The sequence below is a fragment of the Octodon degus genome, unplaced genomic scaffold, assembly GCF_000260255.1.
Source record: "Octodon degus isolate 3935 unplaced genomic scaffold, OctDeg1.0 scaffold00265, whole genome shotgun sequence".
Taxonomy (NCBI): domain Eukaryota; kingdom Metazoa; phylum Chordata; class Mammalia; order Rodentia; family Octodontidae; genus Octodon; species Octodon degus.
In genome coordinates this window covers 1,202,006-1,208,035 of record NW_004524841.1, presented here as the reverse complement: position 1 = coordinate 1,208,035, position 6,030 = coordinate 1,202,006, and the positions used below count along the sequence as shown (strand labels likewise).

Below are 6,030 nucleotides of genomic sequence, written 5' to 3'. Positions count from 1 at the left end.
TTCCTTCCTTCCTTCCTTCCTTCCTTCCTTCCTTCCTTCCTTCCTTCCATGTATTTAGTACAAGGTCTCAATATGCAGCTTGGACTCATGGTCACCTTCCTGCTTTCAGCCTCGCCAGTGCTGGGATTACTGAAGTACACCACCATTCCTGGACTCTGGCTGGCTCAGCCCACCCTGGGGAAGAGGCTGGGGTGGCATTTGGTGCCAATAATTGAACCGTGGTCTCTGAGCTTGCCTAAGCAGGTGCCTAGTCTGTTGAGCTATCTCTCCAGCCCTAATGTTTTTTCAGTTACTTCCCTTTCAGAGTGTGTCAACAATAGCCAAGAAATTTAGTGTTTATTAGCACACAATTAAACAAAATAGCATTGAGGTAAGAAGAGAGGAAAAGGAAACAACATCACAACTGAGAACAAGTTTTACTGGAATTAAAATCTGACTGGGGCCCCCAGTAGGAGGAACAAGTGGCCCTATCTCTTCTAAACATAAGGGTTTTATAGAGTTGGGAGGGGTGCAGAGTGGCATTGAAACTGGGCTGGCATGGCTGTGTCTGAAGTGGTCATCTGGCAGCTTGCAGGCTGTCATAGGAGAGCTGTAGGACAGTCCATAAGTAACCTTCAAGCCAACAAGCAGGCAGCTTGTGAGTTTGGAAAACTGAATCTTCAGGAGGAAGGGAGTGGAGGCATGTTTCTGGATGCTGTCTTGGGCCCAAAGTGTTGGCCTAGTTCCTTCAGAGATGATTAGAAGATGACAAGATATATCAGTGGCTGAAACTTTGGTACTGAAATTTGCAGTAACTGAGTGTGAGGTGAATGGTTCACTCAGAATACAAAGAATGAGAGACTAAGGAACAACCTGCAGGAATTAGAGTTGGAGGGGCTGCTGCATCATACCCTCCCCTAGATTCCTAGAAAATCTTACTTCCTTCATTTTCAAGTCTGGATAAATTTGAGCTCCTCTTATGATGAATTAGGACAAAATGAGCACTTGTGAGGAGTATTGATAGTTATTAGGACACAAATAATTTGAGAATTAATCCCTCTGAAAATTACTCTCCAGGTAAATTTGGGAAAAAATCTTTTCTATTGTGACATTCCTTCTCTTTGAGTGAGGATTACAATAATATCTATCAGATCATAATATCTATTACATAAGTCATTTTGGGCCATGAAATCAGAGAGTGTGTTTTATTTGTTGGTGGGGTGCCTGCAAGTACAGTGTATCTTATAATGATGGCAAGTGCATAATGATTTGGCGGGAATGGTCAAAGAAAGGAAGAAGTGAGCTGTACCTCCAAACTCCCTTGGTTTATCAGAACAAAAACAAAATGCTCTCACCATCTAGGTATGTCTATCCTGCTTAAGCGAGGTTTTATAATACATATTGTGACAATAATTCTTTTTAGACAACACATAGCATCTTACAAATCAGACTGCTACATGCAATTGATTTGCATAAATGAGCAGCCACATAATCCTGTGAATGGAGACCTCTGCTGTGCCAACTCCCCACTGCATCCAGGGGCCAGGCAATCTTTGGATGGCATTTCCCATCTGTGAAGCCATGCTCTGCAGCAGGACCTGGTGCTCTGTCCCATCTACCTAGCACAGTTACCAAAGTTGTCAAGATTAACTTTTCTTTGGTTTGTTTATTATTGAGGCAAATTTTCAGGAAACAATTTTTTTCTGTCTCATTGCTTATTTAATTTTGCTTAGCAAAAAAGGATAATAACATTGTATAATCAAAATTGGTAGCGAGCAACTTTCTCAGGGCATAAGAAGGGATTTTAATTTGTTTTTTTTTTTTTCCAGAGCATCTGACATGAATTAAAAAAATCAGGTTTTTTCTTTAATTCTTAGTTCAAAAAATTATTAAAGGATGTAGAACTTTTAAAAATCTAAAATACAGTTATGAGTTAATGTCTTGCAAAAATCTTATTTTTAGAGCATTAAATTATAATAACACATCATTCCAAACATTTCAATATGACTATGTTTAAGTACATGGGAAGAAATTATTTAATCAAATGAATTTAGTTCAAGCCACTTTAAAACCATAGAAATATTACTTTTGTCATTTCTTAGAAGTCTTTCAAAAGTTGTAGTGTATCAAAAGCACACACTTCTCAGAGGTCTCATAATTCTCTTCTGATGATAGATACTTCACATTCCTTAAGTCTGGGCTTATCTCTGTATAATGGCAAATTCTTCCTGTAAGGAAGACTTTAGGCATATCTAAAGCTGTCTTAAATAAATCTTTAATTACTGCTACAGATTACTGCATTTTGTACAATACTGATGAACTCAAACCTAAGGATAATAGTCTAATCCTCCTAATAGGTGAGGTGAGTGCACCTTGTGCTACCTCTTCTTCAGAAACATGTCAGATGAAAAACAGATTTATAACGTTTCAGTTTATAAAAGTCAGAAGCATCATCTTCCTAAAACAGTTATAGATTGTGTAGGACTGGAATAAAAAGGCGGTATATTTGTACTGGCCACTTTCTTGTTGCTGGAACATGACACTAGACTCCCAACAGCTCAGCATGAAGGGTCTTCAAGGTCACAGTTTAGAAGTTTCAAACTATGGGTTGCCAAGCCCAAACCCAGAAATAACATAGTGGAAAAGCTCCTGCTGCAGAAGAAATTTGCTCATATCATGGTGACCAGGAAGCAGAGAGAGAGAGAGAGAGAGAGAGAGAGAGAGAGAGAGAGAGAGAGAGACAGCATGTTGAAAGGATGTGTTATTGCATACAATTCTAAGCTAGGCCCCTAGAACCCAGCATCCTCCAGCCTGACGTTGCCTCCTAAGAGCCCATTGGTGCACCAGTCCACCTATGAGGATGGGGCCACAGGATCTAACCACTGAAAAGCCCTGCCTCTGATCTCAGGAGGCCTTTGGGGCTATTCCATATCCAAGCCATAACATTATTTCTTTATTTTCTAATCTACTTGGATTTTGGCCAGCCAAACTGGTACTGTATTTGTAATTATCAAAAGCAGCAATGTTACTGAGAATGTACCAATTAGCTGATTTCTAACCTCTTCAACAAATAGCAGATGGCAGGCCAGTATTAAAAACTTTTTTTCTGAAAAATAAATTCACTTGATGATCAGTAAGAAAATATTAATTATTTGTTGTGGAAAATAAAGAGCCAGATGTCAGTAACTCCGATGAGTTCCCTAAGGTGGAAAAAGAAATTTAATTCATGCCTGCAATAGAGTGAAGTGACTCGGACTGTCCATGGAATAAAATATTCAAGAAAGCAAAGCCAGAGTGTGAAACAAATAGTTAACTTTCTTTTTCTTGTAAGTTAAAAAGTGAGCAAACTTTACTAGAGAAATTGCTTTACACATTTTTTTTTGTTGTTGTTGAGCATCTCCACATAAAAACCTTTGAAGTGTTGTTTTGAAGACTTGAAGTATTAATATATTTAAGAGAACTAGGAATGCTAGACAGTCTGAAAGTTTTTCTGTTCAATAAGCAGGAAACATACTGTCAAAAAATGCTGTGTGTATCTGATACAGCAAGTGAAAAAGTTGCAAAAATCATAAAACTTATGAAAATGAAAACATAGTGACAAATGTTATTTTTAATTTATATGACATCCAGTAATATGTGCTGTTGCATGCTGTTTGGGTAAATAGAGTCAATGGTGATTATTAACGTTTATATTAGTTGCTGGAAACCTAAACCATAACAGGAGAGTAAAGGAAATCGTTGATCAATTAGTATTTAATTGATAGTATAATCAAATTTTATGTTAAGGAAAATTAACATATCTCTAATAGACAATAAGGTATAATAAATTTATCTTACCCAAGATAATTGTTCATATTTTTAAAATAAGCACATATTTATAACATAAAAAATACATGTTATGAAATGAGTTAAAAGCAGTCAAATCAAAGAATTAAACATTCACTTATTTGAAATTTATTTTTTCATTTTATTTGGTGCTAAAAATCAAACTCAGGAGGGAGCGATGGTCGAGTGAGGCAGCAAGATGGATGTGGGATTCTTCCGCAGAACATGTGCAGAACAGGATTATTGCTTCAGCAAAAACAGAAGAAACTACTGAAGCAGCTGAAATTTGCAGAATACCTAGAAAAAAGGAGATAGGCTACGTAAATTTGGAGGTTATAAAGCCTTGGATAACAAAACGAGTAGTAGAAATCCTTGGATTTGAAGATGATGTTGTGATTGAGTTTATATTCAACCAGCTGGAAGTGAAGAATCCAGATTCCAAAATGATGCAAATCAACCTGACTGGGTTTTTGAATGGGAAAAAATGCTAGAGAATTTATGGGAGAACTTAGGTCCTTGCTGTTAAGTGCACAAGAAAACATTGCTGGAATCCCTTCTGCTTTCCTAGAACTAAGGGAAGAAGAAATAAAACAGAGACAGATTGAACAAGAAAAACTGGCATCGATGAAAAAGCAGGATGAAGACAAAGATAAGAGAGTTAAGGAAAGCAGCAGAGAAAAAATGGAGAGGTCTAGAAGCCCAAGGAGACACAAATGCAGAGCTCCTTCCCTTAGAAGAACATCTTCCCCTGTTAGGGGACAAAGAAAGCGCAGTCATTCTCGATCTCCCTGAAACAGAAGCCAAGAGCCGGAGTCCTTCCCCTGCTCCAGAAAGAAGGAAAAAAAAACTCCAGAGCTCCCTGAACCTTCAGCGAAAGTAAAAGAACCTTCAGTACAAGAGGCCACATCTACTAGTGATATCCTAGTGATATTCCCAAGCCCGAACCCATGCCAGAACCTAAAGAACCTATTCTGGAAAAAAATTCCAAAAAAGAAAAAGAAAAGACCCGGCCGAGATCTCAGTCACTTTCCAAGTCAAGGTCACGGGACCGTTCTCGCTGTCCTTCTCATACTGGACCAAGAAGGCTCCGCAGGTCCCGATCAAGACCATATTCACCCAGGAGGCAGCCAAGCCCAAGAAGGAGACCATCAACTGGAAGAAGAGCCCCACCACGACGCATGCTGCCACCTCTAAGGCACAGAAGGAGTAGATGTCCCATAAGACGAAGGAGGCGGTCATCAGAGTCGCTGTCTGGGGGCAGTTCATCCTCCTCCTCACCTCGATCCCAGTCACCACCAAAGAAACCTCCCAAGAGGACATCCAGCTCCCCTCGAAAAGCTCGTAGGTCATCTCCTTCAGCGAGTCCTCCGAGGCGAAGGCACAGGTCATCCCTGCCAGCTACTCCGCCACCAAAACCGCATCATTCCCCAACACCTCAGCAGTCAAACTGTACAGGAAAAAACTGTGTTTCTTTGTCTCCGGGGAGAACTTCAGTGACAAAACATAAAGATACTGAGAAAAGAGAATCGCCCGCACCAGCACCAAAGCCTAGAAAAGTAGAGATATCTGAATCTGAAGAAGATCAAATGTGGCAAATGGCTGCAGCCAATCCTGTGCTGCAGAGACGCTAGTGCAGACCACAGAAGCAGCGGTCTTCATCTGACTCTGGCTCCTCCTCTTCCTCTGAAGATGAGCACCCCAAGCAATCTCATGGGAAAAATGGTGAGGTGGGTTGGTGGTGGAGAAAGCCCTCTTCCCGGATTGCGTCTCCATCACCAGGAAAGCACCAGAAAGAGACCTCCGCTCGTGGCAGATGAAGGAGAAGCCCCTCCCTTCCATCCTCCAGAATACGCCTTCCTCCCAGCCCCCTTCTAAGAGAAGGGCATCGCCACCCCCACCACCAAAGGGCCAGGTCTCCCCCTCTCCGCCTCTCAAACAGGGAAGCTCCCCAACCACCAAGAGACGCTCACCCTCTGTCTCATGAAAGCCTAGGAAAGAGTCTTCCTGGAGCCGTGCTCCCAGGGTACCCGGTTACCACAACCAAGCAAAAGGCGTTCTCCCTCACCACGGCCTTGAGCTCCTCAGCCCTCAAGTCCTCCACCCACTGGAAGAGGAACGTCGGCCTCACCCCAAAGAAGGCAGTCCCCTACTCCGAGTACCACGCCCATTAGAAGAGTCTCGGAAACTCCAGAATTTAGAAAGACAAAAAAAAAAAAAAAAAAAAAA

At 41.1% G+C, this 6,030-nt stretch overlaps 1 pseudogene; it reads left to right on the top strand.

Moving 5' to 3' along the window:
• Window positions 1-4,003: 4,003 nt before the first annotated feature.
• The window catches only part of LOC101583375, a 2,600-nt pseudogene continuing 573 nt past the window's right edge, over window positions 4,004-6,030 (top strand).